Source organism: Dama dama, chromosome 11 (assembly GCF_033118175.1).
Source record: "Dama dama isolate Ldn47 chromosome 11, ASM3311817v1, whole genome shotgun sequence".
In the NCBI taxonomy this organism is placed as follows: domain Eukaryota; kingdom Metazoa; phylum Chordata; class Mammalia; order Artiodactyla; family Cervidae; genus Dama; species Dama dama.
The window spans coordinates 37413068-37433541 of record NC_083691.1 but is presented as its reverse complement, the minus strand read 5'-3'; the positions used below and the strand labels follow the sequence as shown (position 1 = coordinate 37433541).

The 20474-nt window shown below is 41.7% G+C and overlaps 1 protein-coding gene across 2 annotated transcripts in view; it reads left to right on the top strand.

Annotated features, from left to right (window-relative positions):
* Positions 1-4971: 4971 nt before the first annotated feature.
* The window catches only part of ANXA4 (annexin A4), a 72572-nt gene continuing 57069 nt past the window's right edge, over positions 4972-20474 (top strand). Inside the window, exons 1-2 of one of the 2 annotated variants that reach the window (XM_061155132.1) lie at positions 5010-5105; positions 5548-5781. The gene's annotated coding sequence lies outside the window, so the exon portion shown is untranslated. Of the gene's footprint in view, positions 5106-5547; positions 5782-20474 lie in introns of both variants that reach the window. The other variant, XM_061155131.1, reaches the window with a different exon arrangement.

The window sequence follows — 20474 nt, the reverse complement described above, 5'->3', positions numbered from 1 at the left end:
CATGGTGATCATTTTGATGTTTACAGAAAAATCACTGCATTGTGTAATAGGAACTAACATAGTGTTGGAGGTCAGTTATATTTCAAAAACAAACAAACATACAAACTCACAGGAAAAACAATCAAATCTGTGGGTACCAGAGGTCGGGGGTGGGTGGTAGAAATAACTGGATGAAGGCAGTCAAAAGGTACTGCAGGCTTCCGGTTATAAGATAGGTAAGTACTAGGGATGTAATCTACAATAAGAGAAATATAATTAACACTGATGTGTGTTACACATGAAAGTCATTGAGAGTAAATCCTCTCAAAAGAATGCTCATCACACAAAGTGTTTTTTTCTATTTCTTTAATTTTGTATCTGTGTGAAATGATGGATCCTCACTAACTTATTGTGGTAATCATTTCATGATGGATGTAAAGCCAAATCATTATTCTGTGCATCTTAAACTTATACAGTGTTGTATTTCAATTATACCTTAATAAAGCTAAAAGAAAAATAAAATTCAAAAAATTTAAATTTAAATAAAAAGCTCCCTGGAAGCTCTTTATGTCTGTATAAAGGGTGGGGCTCGACTACGGTGAATTTACTAAAGGGTAGCTCCAGTTTTCATTAATTAACTGATGACAGTCTCTTAGGTCTTTACTCTTCCCCAGAGAAGAGTATTTCAAACTCTTCATCTTGGTTGCTGGTGTTGTAGGAGTCAAGTGAAGGAAGAATACTGAGCAGCTCAATATTCTTTATGTTAGGTTTCATGTATTGATAGATCTTCAATTTCAGTACTATTCCCCTATGCTTGTGTGGTAGATTAAAGGTGGCTGCAATTTTTTTGCTAGTCCTCCCATTCAGGGATGAAACCTAATTCCCCTTCTTTGAATCTGGGTTGGCCTTAGTGACTTCCATGAGCTATAGAATGCAACAGACATAACATTCAAGAGCTGCCCAGCCTAGGTAATAAGAAGCCCAGTAAGTTTTGCTTGGATTTCTTGGAGTATCCTTTTTGGGTGCCTTGCCCTGAACCTCCATAGGAAATCTGACCATCCTGATACTGCCATGTGGTGAGGGCATGTGTATGTGTTCTGATGGACAGTGCCAGCTATCAGCCTTCCAGTTCATCTTGCCATGGTGCCAGACATGTAAGTGAATCCTTCAGACTGGCCCAACTGCCAGCTGAATACTACCAAATGAACTTGCTAAAAAGTCTTATCTGGTGTATATTTTAAACACACACACGCATACATATATATATACACACATACACATATACACACGCACACACACACATTTATATAAAAGTTCTTGGTACGTAACATAATGATTTGATATTTCTGTACATTTCAAAATGATCACCATGATAAGCCTAGCTGGCCTCTGTCACCATAAAAATATATTACATATTATTGATTGTATTCCCCACAATGTGACTCACTTCATACCTGTGACTCACTTATTTTGTAACTGAAAGTTTGTACCTCTTAACCTCCCTCATCCATTTCTCTCCTTCCCGCACCGCTTCCCCACTGCAACCAGCTGTTTGTTCTCTGTATCTATGGCTCTGTTTCTGTTTGGTTATCTTTGTTCATTTGTTTTGTCTTTTAGATTCCATATGTGAACTAAATCTTATATATGTATGCATGTGTGTGTACTCCATTGTGTCCAACTCTTTGTGACTCCATGGACTATAGCCTGCCAGGCTCCTCTGTCCATGGGATTTCCCAGGCAAGAATACTGGAGTGGGTTGCTGTTTTCTTCTCCATGGGATTTTCCTGACACCCAGGGATTGAACCCGCATCTCTTCTGTCTCCAGCATTGGCAGGTGGATTCTTTACCACTGCACCAATTGGAAAGCCCGTGTGTATGTGTGTGTATATATATGTGTGTGTGTATATATATATATATATAATTTATTCATTTATCTCTTGATGGGTACTTGGGTTGCTTTCATATCTTGGCTATTATAAATAGTGCTGCAAGGAGCATAGAGGTGAGTATATCTTTTCTAATTAGTGCTTTTGTTTCCTTCAGATAATTAGCCAGAGGTGGAACTGCTGGATCATACGGTGGTTTTATTTTTAATTTTTTGAGGAATCTCCATGCTGTTTTCTATAATGGCTGCACCAATTTACATTCCCACCCACAGTGCAGAAGTTCCCTTTTCTTCACATCCTCACTGCTACTTGTTGTCTTTTTGATAATAACTATTCTGACTCATGTGAGGCCAAGTGATTTTTGTTGATGTCACACAAAACAGAGGAACTGCCAAGGCCTGTTGAAATTCAGACCTACAAAATCACGAGATGTAAGAAAATGGCCATTGATTTTAGTTATCAAAATCTGTGTAGTTTATTGGTCAGCCTTAGATAGCCAGAACATCTTGACTATACCTTGTATGCCCCATTCCAGAGATCCTCTGCTTCATCCCCTCCAGAGACTGTTTCCGATTTTCCACCCAAATGGGAGAGAGCAGTGACACCTGTGTAGTATTGGGAAGTATGCGGAGGAGATTCATTGCTTCCAGTACATACTTAATGAAAAATCCTCCTGTTTTTTGTCAGAATTACATACCTACTTTTAGAAGGACCTGGTGCAGCAATACCTGGGTTATCCTGGGTAAATCTATAATATCATGTTGCTTCTTGGCTTTCTCTACTAGTGTCTTAGGAGTCAGTTTTCTCGGGTCTGCTAAGTCAATTACTACCTGCAGTATCTGCTTTCCAGTTTCCAAAATTTAATTATTTTCCCTCTTTTGTTCTTGTGAGTTTTCTTAAATCTACTATTTAAAAAAAATTTATTTAAGTATGTCTGATTTACAATGTTGTGTTAATTTCTGTTGAACAGCAAAGTGATTCACTTATGCATATTCTTTTTCATATTGTTTCCATTATAGCTTATTACAGACAGGATATTGAATACAGTCCCTTGTGCTATATAGTAGGATCTTGTTGTTTATCCATCTTATTTATATGTAATAGTTCACATCTCCTAATTCCAAACTCCCAATCCTTCCCTCTCCCACCCTATTTCCACTTGACAACTACAAGTCTGTTCTCTGTGAGGCTGTTTTCTGTTTTTTTAGCTCTGTTCATTCATGTCATATTTTAGATTTCACATATAAGTGATATTATATGATATGTCTTTCTCTTTCTGACTTCTCTTAATATGATAATCTCTAGGTCCATTCATGTTGGTACAATTGGCACTAGTTCATTCCTTTAAAAAAAATCTACTATTGCTTGTGTCAGAATTCAAGAGGGAGCAATGCATTTGCTCATTCTATCTTTAATTAATTAGTTAATTTATTTGACTATGCTGGGTCTTAGTTGCGACACTCCAGATCTTCATTGCGCCATGTGGGTTTTACTTGCAGTGGGAGGTTAGGGGATGTGGGAAGGGGTAGGAGGAGTGGGGTTGGAGTGGGCATGTGGGATCTAGAGGATCTAGCTCCTGCATTGGGAGTGTGGAGTCTTAGCCACTGGACCACCAGTGAAGTCCCCTGCTATTCTTAATTTAAAGGCTTCTTTGAGCTTTAATTTCAATGATTATACTAATTTTTAAATACTCATAAAATTTTTAATTAAATAAAATAAAATACTTGTAGCTCAGGTGGCTTAGAAGCAAAGCCTGAGATATAGATTCTTGTGTAAGTGCTTTAGTGAGGGGATATTCTCAGGAAAACCTATGAGTCAAGCAGGATTGCACAGAGGAAGAAACAACACAGGAGTGGTTTCTGCAGAAATTTAGCCTCAGGCTAAGCCCATGGGAGCTCTGGAATAGGAAGGCTCTCATACATCAGTTCTTGGCCTTTTGTATCCTGTCAAGTTAGCACTGACTGTGGCTTCCCAACCCAGCATGAGGGTGGTTATGTGGGAGAAAAGGGCCTCTGTGAGTTGGGTACACCTGCTTAGTAAAGGTGACCTTGGCAGGGTGCATCTGCTCAATTTCCAACCTTTTATTTTTTACTTTTTAAGGAATAAGTCGTCTTTCTAATCCCTCTGAGAAAATGAATTAACCTTTTTTCATTCTTTTTCCACTGTTTGTCTTGTTAACTTAGTTTCTTCCATGTTAGTTCATAAACGGAAGTTCAGAAACTTCAGAGTATCAAGCAGAGAAAAGGGGGGCAGAATCCAAATCAGTCTGGTTCCAAAACCCATGCCTTTAACCATATTGTCACCCTCTTTAGCTGCATCTTAAGGAAATAATTTATCGTTACCTCTACAGCTCTCAGGGTGCTAACAGCCACTTTGTTGGATATAAAACACACTCTCCAAAACTTCCTACCTTCTGTGAAATAAAGTCCGAATTTACTTATATACCCAATGGGTTCATTTTGCAAGCACTCACGGAGTACCTGCCATGAACCAGCATGGTACTGGGTGTGTGTGCAATGACCACGTAGACCCAGTCAGTGTCTTCAAGAGGCTCGAGTCCTTAGGGGAGGCAGATACTAACATACGAGACTGTTTAAGAAGGGGTAGGAAGCTCTGCTTCAAGGCCGAACCTGGGAGCTACGGACCAGCAGGGAACCCAGGTAATTTGTGGGTAATGAGAGAAAGCTCTGGAACTGCTCCAAACTCCCATTCCCAAAAGTTTCCCCAAGAAAGGGAACTCGGTTTTTCTCAAAGGAGAAGTGGAACGACTGGGAGCTTCGCGGGAATGTAAATATGCCGTTCCACTTTCCACTTCGCCCTGAGAAAGTGCAGTGTCCCGGGGAGGAAGCTTTGACTCTGAGAGGCAATCCCGGCCGCGGTGGGCGCAGGGCGCGGGCAGGAGAGGCCCGCGCGGGCCTCCGCGAGTGCAGGGGCGCCCGGGCACCCGCGACCCGAGAGTTCCACTGCTCCGACTCGCGGGAACCCGGGTGGGGCCGGCGATCTGGGATCCCGGGCGGGGACGAGGCCGGGAGCGTCATCCCCTCCTCCCCGGACTCCAGGTGCGCTTCGCCCGCGGAGGACTTTCCGGTCTCGTGGGCAGAGGGACAACCAGGAACTTAGGCTCAGTCTCCACCCCGAAGCGGGGCGGGTCCGTCCGGGATAAGACCCGCTGCCCGGCCCTGCCTGGGTGTGATCTCCGTGGCAGCAGAGAACGGGCGCCGTCCCATCTCGGCCTCTGGGGTAAGGGGGCCCCCGGGCCGGGGGTCCTGGGCTCCAGAAGGGGTGCGGCAGCTCGGGAGGGCTTCGCGGGGGTGGCCGGTCGGGCGCCGCGCCCAGGCGGAGGTGCCGGCGCCGGCATAGGGTGGAGCCGGCCGGGACTCGCTCCGGGTGGGCGAGCGGGAGGCAGACACCGCCCATATCCACCCGCCCCTCGCAGAAGGACCTCCAGAGCAGTGCGTGGAGCCTAGAATGTCAGAGGTCACTGCAGTTATTTATCGAGTTTATGTGCCAAGCGCTGTGCTGGATTTAGGCATTACAAAGAAAGGATTGAGTAATATTCCCTGGAACTGACTCTTAACACCCACATTTTGCTTTTTTAATTCTTTCTTTACTCCTTTAAAGAAACTTACTCCTTTCTCCTGGTCTCTTACTCTTTCTCTCCTTGTGGACCTAATGCCTTCAGTACAATGCCTGGCACATGGGAATCTGTTTTTACTGTGAGATCCATGAACTGAGCCTGCGAATGGCCCAGTCTTACTCTGTGGTCGTGGCTTTGACCAGCTGGAGACTCTGGAACCAAAGAGGTTATTGCTTTTCAACAATCTGCCCAACTTTAAGTGCTTCCCAAATTGATGAAAGTCTTCTGTAAGCTGTTGGGAGCGTGTGAGACCTGAGTAACCCACAGCTTTCAGGAAAAGTGAGTATCTGCCTCTCTCCAGGTGACAGTGGGAAGAATGAATAGGATCCCCCACCCCACCCCCACCCTACTCGCGTCTAAAGTGATGCATCCCATTGCCCATCAATTCTAGTACTCTCCGCCTCCTCCTTATATTGCAAGTAACTCTGTTGATAGGGAAGCTCTAGCTCTTTAGTTGCCATGGAATTCTCAGATGACAGAGGTGGAAGATTAAGCAACAGAGGAAGTGGGCAGGAATGAGGAAATGGGTAACCATAGCCGGCCAGGACCGGCTGACTTCCCAGGGTCCTTTCTGTTCAAGGCCAGGCCCCCTCCCTCAGCTTAGATCAGATTTCTTTTGCTTTGGGGATACACACATGAGTGCAAACACAGACAGACATACACACAACTACTGGGTCAAAAGTGCTGTGAATTTCCTTCCTAGATATGGTTGCATTTGGTTAGGGATATTTTTTGTCTGAAAGCTATTTAGAGAGTAACATGTGTAGCCAAGTCCAAGCAAGGCCAGCCCTCAGTGTCTGAAAGGTGATGCTGATAGGGTAATGACTACCTGGTCATTTCAAACTGTAGTTGGTGGCCCATTTCTCTTCTTATATCTACTGCTCATCAGTTTTCCCAGTGCTTGCTCATCTGCTGGTAGACTAAGCCTGCTCTTCTCCAAGGGAGATGGAGGTGAGGGCAGGCACTCAAGTAACAGACGTTCTGCCAAAGAGTGCCTGATGATTCAGAATAAAGGAGAGAGGGAATTTTCCTTGGTTGTCCAATTTTATCCAGATATTTGAGGATAAAAATTTTTTTTTTAATTAATTAATTTATTTATTTTACTTTACAACATTGTATTGGTTTTGCCATACATTGACTTGAATCCGCCATGGGTGTACATGCGTTCTCCATCTAAAAACGCTTTTTATACTAAAACAATTACAGGTATATTTTGTAGTAGGATTCAAATTTTAAATACTTTCTTTATATAAAAGAAGAAACTTCTAAAAATTTTTGTTTGGATTTTGGGCTGTGATTTGGCCCAAACGTAAGCTTTGGGAGTTTGCTTTCACTGCAATGAGGGCTACTTATGGAGGCAGTTTGGTAGATGCTGCAGTGTCTTCCCTGGAAGGACTTTGAATAGCATGCTAGTTGTAGCATGTGGGATCCTCACAACATGCGTGACCTTTTGTTGTGGCGCTTGGGCTCAGTAGTTGCCCTGCAGCATGTGGGATCTTACTTCGCCGACCAGGCATCAAACCTGTGCCCCTGCATTGGAAGACGAATTCTTAACCAGTGGACCATCAGGGAAGTCCCCTCATTTAATCCTTTTTTTTTTTTTCAACCTGAGGCAGGATTATTAAACTTGTTTTACAGAAGAGATCCCAAGGCTCCAAGTGGTGGTACAAGGGTTGGACTCCTTGCAAAAAGATTTAAATCCAGCTGCTGGATACTGGCTTCCACAGTGGTAAAGAATTCACCTGCTAATACAGGAGACACGGGAGACTTGGGTTCAATCCCTGGGTCCGGAAGATCCCCTGGAGGAGGAAATGGCAACCCACTCTAGTATTCTTGCCTGAAAAATCCCATGGACAGAGGCATCTGGTGGGCTACCATCCATACGGTTGCAAAGAGTTGGACATGACTGAGCATGCACGTGTGCGTGTGCACATGCACACACACAATGGATACTAAAGCCTGTTCCCTTAGGCTCCCTGCCTTACTGTGGCTCTGTCAGTGCTTGCTTCAGAGTGATTTGGCATTTGGATTTGCAGCTTCCTGGTTTATAAACTAATCTTGACCAAATGTTTTTCTTTTCCTTTTCATCTTTCTTCTGGTCAAGCTGATATGTAAACTATGGTCAGAAGAACTGGAGCTGACAGTAGTGTGGGGATACAGGTTAACGGCCCTAGATTCAGGAGGGACTTGGCTTGTGAATGAGGGAATCAGCTCACTGTTTGTGGCCCTGAGAAGAGCTGGGCAGGAGTGTTTTGGATGGCAGGTTCTGGTTGAATTTAAGGAAATAACTTTTGAAACCCACAGGCTGGATGGGTTTGGAGTTGGCAGAAGCTCTGTCACCAGAGATATCTGGGCAGAAACTCCACAGCCCCTTTCTGATGGAGCTGGGAAGGGGAGAAGGTTAAACTAAGATGACTTCTAAAGCCATTGTTTCCAAACTTTGGGTGCATCCCCCTCGAAGCTTGCACAGCATACAGATTCTTGCCCCCAGAGTTCTGATGCAGTATGACAGGGTGGGACCTAGGAATCTGCCTGTTGTGTTGATTTTATTGGGAGCAACTTGTTCAGTTATGTTTGAACTGGACAGAGAGCTTTGCTGTGGGAACCTAAACCACCACCTTTGAAGAATTTGTCTTAAATGTTCAAGATGCTTGAGATCAGTCAAATGCCTAGACACTATGTTAAGAATTGCCCTGAAATTTGGCAGTGTTTCCCCAAATTTTAAAATCCATTGACTTGTGTTCCATGCATTTGAATACTAGGAATTTATCTGAAAGATATGGTTGGACATGCATGTGAAAGGGCCTTCAATTGGTGGGCAGAATGTCAGTGGCCCCCACCAAATGGATAAAGGTTCATTTATTTATTATACAATGTGACAGATGCTAGATATTCAAGGGTAAAATACCCAGACCCCATCCTTAGGGAGATAAACAAGCAAATCAACAATTAAAAACTCATAGGACTGCATGAGAAGTGACTCAGTACACTGCACAGCCTGCCATAGAACTGAGGAGGTGCACCTAACCCCATCATGGGTGATCAGAGAAGGCTTCCTAGAGAGGGAATGAGAATAATCTTGGAGGTGGGAATAGGAGAAGAAGGGCTTGTGCACAGGCATGGAGGAGTGCCATTCAGCCAGAGCAGGGCTAGTCCAGAGGCTTTTTTTTTTGCCACACTGCATAGCATTTATAATTGGAGTTCCCCTATCATGGATTGAACCTGCACCCTCTGCACTGGAAGCACAGAGTTCTAAGCACTGGATAGCCAGGGAGGTCCCCAAAATGACCCATTTTTAAAAATGATTGTTCCATTCTTTGTCTCCACTCCCATCATATCCTTAAACCAGCCAAACTTAATGCATTTGACCCTTGATGCATTTCCTGCCCAGTTGAAAAATCCACATATCACTTTATACTTCCCACTTCCCCACCGCCTTATCCTTTGTTCTTGGATATCTTGGGATCTACATTTGCAGATTCAGCCAACTGTGGATGGTGTAGTGGTGCAGTGGCATTTAGTGGAAAAAAAACTCAGGTATAAGTTGTCCTGGGGAAGTTCAAACCTGTATTGCTCAAAGGTCAAATATTCTCTTTTCCAAATAAGTCTTATCAGTCATAATCAGAGCAGAAACTTCATTTTTACTATCCTCACCTACAGACTCTTTGCTGTTAAAATCCTGTCTGAGCCTTAATCAAATGAAATCTCTTTGACTCTCTTGGGTGGGGGAGTGAGGTGGGATTCCTTAGTCTGTAGTCTCTCCCTTCCTTGAAGTTCTCATATTAATAGCTGCCGAGTGCTGCTTTGTCATTGGGTTGGCTATGTACTAGTTTTGTTTCTCTTACAGGCTTACATGCTCCTTGAGAGCAAAATCATCTTCATCTTTGTTTCTTTCACAATGCCTAGTACCTGATAGGAGCAAAATAAAATTTTTTTACATTTATTTATTTGTTATTTTTGGCTGTGCTGGGTCTTCGTTGCTGTGTGGGTGTTTCTCTAGTTGCAAAGAGTGGGGCTACTCTCTAGTTGCGAAGCATGGGCGTCTCATTGCGGTGGCTTCTCTTGTTGCGGAGATGGGCCCTAGGGCCTGCGGGCTTCATAGTTGAGGCATGTGGACTCAGTAGTTCGGCTCTCAGGCTCTAGAGCACAAGTTTAGTAGCTGTGGGGCATGGGCTTCGTTGTTCCTCAGCATGTGGGGTCTTCCCAGATCTGGGATCGAATCCGGGTCTCCTGCATTGGCAGGCGGATTCTTTACACTGAGTCATCAAGGAAGCCCTGAAATGAATGTTTAAGTAAAGACGACGAGTGCCTGCACACACAGCAAGTGGCAGTTTTGAAACAGGGGGTGTCATGCAGAGACCACCTATTTGAGAGTCAGGGCTCAGAGCTGGGTGTGAGAGTAACCAGGACTGCATATTGAACCTTGATTGAGTAAGGTCTCTGAGCCCCACCCAAAATTTACTGACTCGAGCTCTAGAGTCTGACATCCCCCAGATCTGTATTTCTAAACACTCTCCAGGAGATTTTTGTGCCCATTAAAGTTTAAGAGCTTTTCCCAAGATACCATGCCAGGTGCCTTACCCTCTACTAATTAGGATCCTTTTGAAGCCATAGCTCCGGACACTGAGTCATGCCTTCTGTGCTTAGCTGCTCAGTCATGTCCGACTCTCTGTGACCCCATGAACTGCAGCCCGCCAGGCTCCTCTGTTCGTGGGATTCTCCAGGCAAGAATACTGGAGTGGGTTGCCATGCCCTCCTCCATTAAATCTTCCTAACCCAGGGATCAAACCCAGATCTCCCGCATTGCAGGCTGATTCTTTCCTGTCTGAGCCACCAGGGAAGCCCAAGAATACTGGAGTGGGTAGCCTATCCTTTCTCCAGGGGAGCTTCCCAAGCCAGGAAGTGAACCTGGGTCTCCTGCATTGAAGGTGGATTCTTTACCAGCTGAGCTACCAGGGAAGCCCAAGTCGTGCCTTCATCCAAGGCCAAAAGAAAGGGGGAAGTTTGTGGGCTGACTTAGTCATTTTTAGCATGGGGAGCACTCTTTCTCCAAGCCTCTAGACAGGCTTGCCTTTACTTCTCATCCTCCACAGGGCGTCACATGGCTACTCATAGACCACTGTGGCAGTTGGAATGGGCTTCCCTTGTTCCAGTCATTCTTTCTTCCTAGGAGAGTCCCACCTTCCTGGTTTACCAAACTCAGGCCCTCAACTCATGAAGGCTCTCTCAATGAGGAAAGAGGGTGTAATAGAGATTGATACTATTCCTAATCCTGGCAGAAATCTTGCACAATAGTCTGCCTCAGCTTGATGCCAGAATAAACTGGCTCCCACAGGTGGGGTTAGTTCTTGAAGCAAGGACTGAAGCTCTGCCCTTGTTGTGGATTCGTAGCCTGCTATCTCCTGGACTGAATGTGTGCCTTACAGCCTAGGCCAACACTCAAACGTGGGAGAAGACTGGAATCTGGGGTTTCACAGATCTTGTAAATTAACAGATCAGGCCTGCCAGGAGTGAGGTGTGCTTGCAATAGATGGTTTTGAGAACTCTGCTGCTGCTGCTGCTAAGTTGCTTTAGTCATGTCCGACTCTGTGCGACCCCATAGACGGCAGCCCACTAGGCTCCCCCGTCCCTGAGATTCTCCAGGCAAGACTACTGGAGTGGGTTGCCATTTCCTTCTCCAATGCATGAAAGTGAAAGGTGAAAGTGAAGTCGCTCGGTCGTGTCTGTCTCTTACCGACCCCATGGACTGAAGCCTGCCAGGCTCCTTTGTCCATGGGATTTTCCAGGCAAAAGAGTACTGGAGTGGGGTGTCATTGCCTTCTCCATTGAGAACTCTACTATTCAAATAATCTTTGGCAGACACATATCCTGAGTCATATTTATGCATAACTATACACATGCATGTGTATAACATATTAAAAGATGTTAATGTTATGACTCCCCCTTATATCAATAAAAGTTTGTTTGTTTTTTCCCCATTACCTTATTCTTTTTAAGATTTTTTTAATATGGACTATTTTTTAAAGTCTTTATTGACTTTTGTTAACATTATTACTTTTGTTCTTGGTTTTTTGGCCCAGAGGCATTTGGGCTCTTAGCTTCCCCACCAGGGATGCAACACATACCCTCTGCATTGGAAGGCAAAGTCTTAACCTCTGGACCACCAGGGAGTCCCCATTAACTTACTGTTGGTGAAGGATCATGAATAAGAACCTACACTTATGCCCATGGGGTGGTTTGGGAACCTTTTAGGTATCTGTAGTTGGAATCCAGAATCATTACTTTAGAGCAGTGGTTCTCAAATCTGAGAATGCATCAGAATCATGTAGGGGAGCCTCTTAACTCCACTTCCCGAGTTTTGGATTCTGTATGTCTGACGCTGGGCCTATGAATTTACACTTGTAACAAATTCCCAGTTGATGGTGATGTTCCTGGTCATGGAACCATGCTTTCACAACCACTTAGTTGTATGAACTTCTTTTAGGTTGAAATACTGGTCTGGATATAGTCAAAATATAAACATAGGGGAATTTTAATCATGCACATGGGATCTTCTACCTTTTTCAGATTCTTTCGTGCTCCCTATTAAAGCTGCCTGTGACCTCCTCACTGGGGCCATGCTTTGGGTGGACTTGATTCCCTGGGTTTTCTGTATGTTGGTGAATCTGAGGAAGGTTTATACTTCAGAGGTGAGAAGATGGTGCAACACCCGCACACGCTCCCTCCATGCTGAGCATTCATGGTGGCCTTAAATATTGGTCTTAAAACCCTGCTTTTACCTTAAGAAAGAGTGAAATTTCTGATAGGCACTGAAACATAGTTGAACTTTGAGAACATTATGCCAAGTGAAATAATCCAGACACAAAAGAACAAATATATCGTTCCACCTATATAAGGTAAAATTCAAATTCATAGAGACAGAAAACAGAATGATGGTTTGCAGAGTCTGGGGTAAGGAAGAAATGTTGAGTTATTATTTAATGAGTAGAAAGTTTCTATGTGGGATGATGGAGAAGTTCTGGGAATGGATAGTGGTAATGGTTGTACAGCATTGTGAATGTAATCAATGCCACTGAATTTTGAAATGAAATAAGATAAATAGAATAAAACATAGAAAATAGGAATAAAATAAAGCAAATATTCTAGCAATGGGGAAGAGATACTCTCAACTATTAAAAACTATTAAAATGGTAAATTTTGTCATTTTTTTTAACCCAGTTTTTTGAAAAAATATCCTGCTTCTGTTACTGTCCTCCAGTGGTGTCTTGGGGCATTCTCATACCAACCCATCAGAGTGCATGCTCAGTCATTCAGTCATGTCCAACTCTGCAGCTCCATGGACTGTAGCCCACCAGGCTCCTCTGTCCATGGGATTTTCCAGGCAAGAATACTAGAGTGGGTTGCCATTTCCTCCTCCTGGGGATCTTCTCAACACAAGGGTCGGACCCATGTCTCCTGCGTGTCATACATTGGCGGATGGATTCTTTACCGCTGAGCCACGTGGAAAATTCATCAGAAATGACTGTTAAATGTTCAGGGTTTTTTAAAACTAATTGTTAAATATAGCCATTTTTTAAAATTAAATGAATTTAGGATTAAATGAATTATATTAAGGTAGAAATATTTATCAGTAAATTATATTGAAAACACCCCATCACTTTCTTTTCTTTTTTTTTTTATTTTATTTTATTTATTTATTTATTTTTTTATTAGTTGGAGGCTAATTACTTCACAACATTTCAGTGGGTTTTGTCATACATTGATATGAATCAGCCATGGATTTACACGTATTCCCCATCCCGATCCCCGCTCCCACCTCCCTCTCCACCCGATTCCTCTGGGTCTTTCCAGGGCACCAGGCCCGAGCACTTGTCTCATGCATCCCACCTGGGCTGGTGACCATAGATAGTATACATGCTGTTCTTTTGAAATATCCCACCCTCACATTCTCCCACAGAGTTCAAAAGTCTGTTCTGTATTTCTGTGTCTCTTTTTCTGTTTTGCATATAGGGTTATCGTTACCATCTTTCTAAATTACATATATATGTGTTAGTATGCTGTAATGTTCTTTATCTTTCTGGCTTACTTCACTCTGTATACTGGGCTCCAGTTTCATCCATCTCATTAGGACTGATTGAAATGAATTATTTTTAACGGCTGAGTAATATTCCATGGTGTATATGTACCACAGCTTCCTTATCCATTCATCTGCTGATGGGCATCTAGGTTGCTTCCATGTCCTGGCTATTATAAACAGTGCTGCGATGAACATTGCACCCCATCACTTTCTAATTATTTTACCACTTTTTACTGTTACATATGTTCTTGAAGTTCTTTACGTCTCTTGCGTCTGTGTGGTGGAAATACTGTATAATGGCATACCGTTGTCTACTGATTACCAACTCTAAGTTCAGTGACACCACATAAGTAACTTGAAATGGATCATGTTGAAAATATTTACACCAAAGAAATGGCTACAAATCAGGGTTTTCTTTCCTTGGAGAGCCAGCTGTTAAGTTTATCAGCACACCCCTGGTCTTATCATGGCTCAGGAGTGGGGCAGGGTTGGAGTAAGCTTGCAGGAATAAAGCACCAGCTACTTAGGATCTTCCAGCCAAATTTTCTTAAAATGAATTCTAGCTCTTTCTAAATAGCCTTGTCATTGGGTGTTTTCCCTGGGCCCAAAACAGAAGATGTTGTGGCTAAGTTTAGTGGGTGGGAAGCAAGATGAGTCATGTAGTAAGAGAGTTGCTTTAACCTCCTGGGCAAGAGTTTCCTCAACTGGAATATGGAAGACGTGGGAGAAAAGCTGGCAGAAATAAAATAAAGTGATTATTCTAGCAGAGGGAACGAGCTACTTAAAAACAAATTTTTTTATTATAAACTTTTCCCAACATACACCCAAAGTGGCAGAATAGTAAAAGGAGACCTAATGTACCTATTCATCATCCAGCTCAACGGTTATCAACATTTCATCAAAAAAGAGACTTTTGTAACCACTGAGGTAATAAGAAGAGGGAGCAATACAAAGGAAAAGATGGATAGATATGATTTAAAAATTTTCTCCCAAAGTTTGACTCTACTAAAAGGAAAATATGAAATTGGAAAAATGCATAATAATAAATTCTGGGTATAAAAGATTAAGTTCTATAATATGTGCATAATTCCTAGAAATGTGCTAGTAAAGAATCAGGATCCCTAAAATGGGCAAAAATGCAAGCAGATAATTCACAAATAAAGTGTATATAGAAAAAGAGACGATTCGGTGTTTATTCAAAGAAGTTAAACCTATGATAAGGCTCAGTCTTACACCTAAACATTAAATAATAAATAAGTATAGCAAATGAACGTGTTTTGACTGGCTGAGAATTGGATATCCTTGTAAATTTGGAGGACAACAGGAAATATTCATAATTATCCAGGTATTGGTATCACAAGGAATAGGTCAAAAGAAGAACAAAATCTACAAAGCTAATTATGAAGATTGTAGTCATATCATAAAAAAACCTGAATAACCAAATAGTAGGGACATTGAATAAGTTATAATGTATCAATACGATGGAAGAATATAAATTTAATAAAATAATAAATGTGATGATTGTGTAAAATTAGGAAAAGAGGAGAGAGTAGAACATAAAATGATATACTTACTGTGTATGTATATACATACTGCCAAAAGATTGGAACACACAAAAAGTGAAAGTAGATGGTATGTTTACACTGTTTTAAAATGGCTTTTTCAGTGCTTAGATTTGATTTAATAATTTATAAAATAAAATGAACGGGGGAAATAAATGTGATTGCTAAAGGCCTTATAGTCTCTAAAATCCTATGAAAGTTGATCTTTTTCTTTTGTAGGAAAGAGCCATAATTCTCAGCACTGCAGTGGAACATTCTGCCTGTTCCCACATGCTTGCTGGGTTTAAGAAACAAGTTTATCAGATCAGGCAGGCAACTTAAACAATAACGACTGGAGGGAAAAAGAGGTTGATAGTGACAAATAAAATTAATGCTAACTATCCCAAATCCATATTTCATTGTTACAACCACAAAATCCTGAGGTTGCTAAAACAGAAATAAACCAAATAATAAATTTTATGCTATATACATTTTATAAAAAAGTAAAGAGTTTTTTTTTTTAAGCTAACCAGTATTATCTATTTTCTATGATCTCTCAAGGTGTTTATATTAAATTTTTCATGATCTCTGCAGATGCTTCATTTCTTTAAGAAGGACTCCTGCTGGAGGATTCTATTTTGGGGAATGGGGAATAGTTGAAACCAAACAGTAGTGAAAAGAATATTATTTAAATATTTGGTAAACCTTCTTATATTAATATTAGATTTGGTAAGCCCTCTTAAATACACATAAGTGTTTTAAAAATCAAGTCCCTTTTTATTTGGGAAGGAGGAAAAGGGTGATTGTAGAAAATTAACCTTGGCCTTGATGTTCTGAATACAGAATGCTTAAGCCAAAATCTTTAGTCTCAAAGGATTTCTTGGTGTTATACTAATCATTTTTCTCCTCCTATTTAGACTGCTATTCTTCTGTCAAATATTGAGGATGCCCAATGGTTCCCTGAATGTTTCTTCTGAATAATTAAGTGAATTATTTTCAGGGATAAGCATTGCCTTTACACATTCCAAGGCTTTCGTTCTTTTGTCATAGACAAAAAAGAACACATACTGTGTTTTTCTTTCTTTTAAAAAAAAAAAAATGGGGGAAATGAAGTCATCAAGAAGATAAATAATTTTGATGAGATTTAAAAGAGATATCTGAGATAATTATTCATGTAAAGTGTTTAGAACAATGTCTGACACAATAAAGTATATGCTCAACAGTAGCTATAATAATTATTATTAACCATAAAAAGGAACAGATATGTCAGTTGAATTGAGGTGAATGAACCCAGAGCCTCTTAAACAGAGTCAAGTAAGTCAAGAAAGAGTAAAACAAGTATCCTGTATTAACACACATGTATGGAATCTAGGAAAATGGTACTAATGAACCTATTTGCAGGGCAGGAATAGAGACACAGACGTAGAGAACAAACTTGTAGATGCAACAGGGGAAGGAGAGGGTTGGTTGAATGGAGAGAGTAGCATTGCGTATATACACTCGCATGTGTAAACTAGAGAGCTAGTGGGAAGTTGCTATAAAACACAGGGAGCCCAGCCTGGAACTCTCTGGCAACCTAGAGGGGCCGGATGGTGGGGGGGGAGGGCAGGAGGGAGGCTCAAAAGGGAGGGGATGTATATACACACACACACTTAGAGCTGATTTGCACGGCTGTGCAGTAGAAACCAATACAACCTTGTAAAGCTGTTAGCCTCCAATTAAAAATAAAGAAGAAATTTTAAAATTATTTTTGCACAAGATATGTGTAGATCAGTGCTATGTGATAGAAATATAAAATGAACCATAAATGTAAGTTTGAATTATCTAGTAGTCACGTTTAAAAAAAAAAAAAAAAACTAGACAGGTAAAATGAATATTATCAATTATCCTACCCAGTAGATCCAAAGCACTGGGTTGGAGAGAAAGTCCGTTCGAGTTTTTCTATAAGATGGTGCTGATTAAAACTACACCTGTCCGGATCACCAGTCCAGGTTTGATGCATGAGGTAGGGTGCTCAGGGCTGGTGCACTGGGATGACCCAGAGGGATGGGATGTGGAGGGAGGTCGGAGGGGGGTTCAGGATGGATGTACACATGTAAATCCATGGCTGATTCATGTCCATGTATGGCAAAAACCACTACAATATTGTAAAGTAATTAGCCTCCAATTAAAATAAATAAATTTATATTTAAAAAAAACTGTACCTGTCCAATTAATTTACTCTTATGCAAATTGAATCTCTTTTTCCTTACTGTACCAGTCACAGTGCTTCTGCCTCTTCACTCAATTCCACATCAGTAAGCCACCTTCTTTTAAAAATTTTAAAAGTGTTCATTGTTATTTTTTCACACTAGAAAATGTCATAATTAAAGTATTTAAATGTAATTATGAATTATAATTTATATAGGTATCACTGTAATTCATGCTGTCTGTAGAACATATTCAAATAAACACATTCAAAATGTTGCATTAATGCATAGATTAATTCAAAGGGAATCAATATGTTGACAGCAAGCGGATTGGTGCTGTGATTCAGTATAATACTAGAAAAGATGCAATGTGGCTGACAAGCACACCGCACAGTGTAACGGTTACAGTGAATCGTGGCCCCACCAAAAAATGCTGCTGTCCTGTGTTATGAAAAAATATTTTATACTGCTTCAATTTTAAATGGAATTCAAATTCAAATTGAGTTATTTTCTGTGTTGCACTAGCTGCATTTCAGTTACTCAGTAACTGCTTGGCAGCTTGTGGCTACCATGTTGCACAACACAGGTGCAGACTGTGTCTGTCAAGGAAAGGTGGACGGAACACCTGAGTCCTTTTCGTCTTGGCATCAGCTTTAAGCAGGAGAGAAATTGTTCGCACAGCACTCAGTCCAATTCCTGTTTCTAACTGGTTTTCCCCGTTTCCCTCTGCCTCTCTGAGATGGCATCTTTTCCTATCCCCAGTGCCTGGTTCTTTGATACATAAGGGATGCCTTTCCACCAGGATTCTTTTCTTTGGTCACCTTTGCCTGCATCTACTCTGCTTCTTGTCTGGCTTGGGGAATTAGTAGGGTCAGTAAAGGGTCCACCCCACAGCTCCTCAGCTCAAGTGGGTGGGCTGGGCTGGGGTTTTCTGGAGGGATTCCCCACTGAGCTGATGGAGACACGTCACTCATCTCACACTCCCCCTCTTTCTGGCTCTCTCTCTGTGTCTCTTACACACACATTCACGCCATCTGCCTCTAGTTAGTTTCAGTTCCTTTCAGCTTCTGATCTTGTCTCATGTCAGTCCTAGTCCTTTGGATTTTGTCACGAGTTTCTTCCATGGCCCTCCTTTGCCTTCGTGAGGTTTTTCATGGAAAAAAAAGAAAAAACGGGAGAGGCTACATCAGAAATAGCAAGTTCCCTATGTGAATCAGACATCCACCATGGAAGAATTCTAACAGTTCTGTTTTTGTATTCTTTGGCCAGAGTCAGCGTGAACGCTGGAAAGATTTGAAAATAGATCCCTGCTCTGGTCCACGGAAGGAGTGGCTGATCCAGGGGGAGAGAGAGTCGCCCACAGAGCTAGATCTCCAGTATTTACAGGGCATGGGCAGCGCCAGAAGAAAACGTGACATTTTAAGAGAGCCGTGTTTCTTCTCCGGCTGATTCCAGATTGCCAGGGTCAAAACAGCGTAAATCTATGAAGAAAACTCAGCTGCTTTTCCTGCTCATTTGGGAAGGGAGTTTTCTTCCCTTGTGGTAAATGGAAGTGGTAGTGTTGGTGAGGAAAAGCCTGGGCTATGTAATAACTGTTTTCCTACCTGTAGGCAAATAAAACCTAACAGGACAATAGGAAGCCTGGCCACTCACCACCTCTTTGCCAGTCATTCCCCTCTGGTACTTGAGTTTCTCATTGAGATCCTGTCTTTCTCCTCCTTCCAGCCTCACAAGAATTTGTAAAGAAAGATGGAGTGGACTTTAGTTTCTCTGGGACAGATTATAAAAGACAGATTATAAAAAACAGTTTGATTCAGGGTTCCTTTTTCTGATGAGGTGCTCTTCTTTACCCCTGAGGCCTAGGCTAGCTGAGACAAGAGAGAAAATCAAGAGTACTGGTCTGCCTTGGAACTGGGGTCTCAGGATATGGTCGCCTATAGTTTATGATTCATAAGGAGGGATCCGAGTGACCTGGGTGCAGGTGGACATACAGCCTTGGAATTGGGGGTCTCAGGATATGATGGCCTGTAGTCTGTGATTCGTAAGGAGGGATCTGGGTGACCTGGGTGCAGGTGGACATACAGAAACTCTAGTGTAAAAGAGACAAGAACTGGAGATCAACACCAGTAGCTTATGATCAACTGGTTGGGGTTGCTATGTGAACAGTTAGTGGGGTTCCTATCTTAGAGTCTTACTTGCCCAGAATAGTTTACTTATGGTATTTTTGAAAGAGGAAAATGGAATTAAGTGACCTTTCACGTTTCTTTGAGGGCCTCTGATTTTAAAGTAACTTGGGAAATGGAGTGGGAAAAACAGTGTAACCTGTGGCAAAGCTTAACTATGCTGGACTGATTTTTCTCTTTGAATAGCTGTTATCCCTGAGAGATGTGGCTTTACCCATGATGCTATGCAAAAGCTGTATGGATTTTTGGATTCCACTGAGTTGGATTTTTGCCTTTGAGAGGACATTGCTAAAGGAAGACTCACAGCGGCAGGCTTTACCTGAGAGGCCACCCTCAGCCTGCAAAGCTGTATACCTGTGTATTATTTTAATCACATACTTTTGGCTGTAGACATGTTTATTATTGTATTGAAGTATTATTTACATATGATAAAATGCACAGATCTTAAGTGCTTAGTTCAGTGAGGTGTTGTTTTTTTTTTAAGGAGTTCACTTTTAAAAATTGCTTCTTTTTATTTTATTTTTAAAATTTTATTTTTCTTTGTAATTGTTGTTTGTTGTAATCATTTAGTCATTAAGTCGTATCTGACTCTTTTGCAACCCCATGGACTGTAGCCTCCCAGGTTCCTCTGTCCATGGGATTTCCCAGGCAAGAATACTATAAAAATTATTTTTTAAAATTGTGGTAAAATACATATAAGATAAAACTTACCATTTTAACTATTTCTAAGCATTCAGTTTGGTGGTGTGATTACAGCTACATTGTTTTGCAACCATCGCTACCACGCTTTTCATCTTGTGGAACTGAAATTCTATACCTGCTAGACTATAATTCCTTCTCGCCCCTTCTTCCACCTCCGGCACTACCGGAGTTTGACTACTCTAAGTTCTCAATATAAGTGGAATCGTTTTGTAGTGATCTTTTTGTGTCTGGTTATTTCACTTACCATAATGTCCTCCAAGTCTGTGTCAAATTTCTTTTC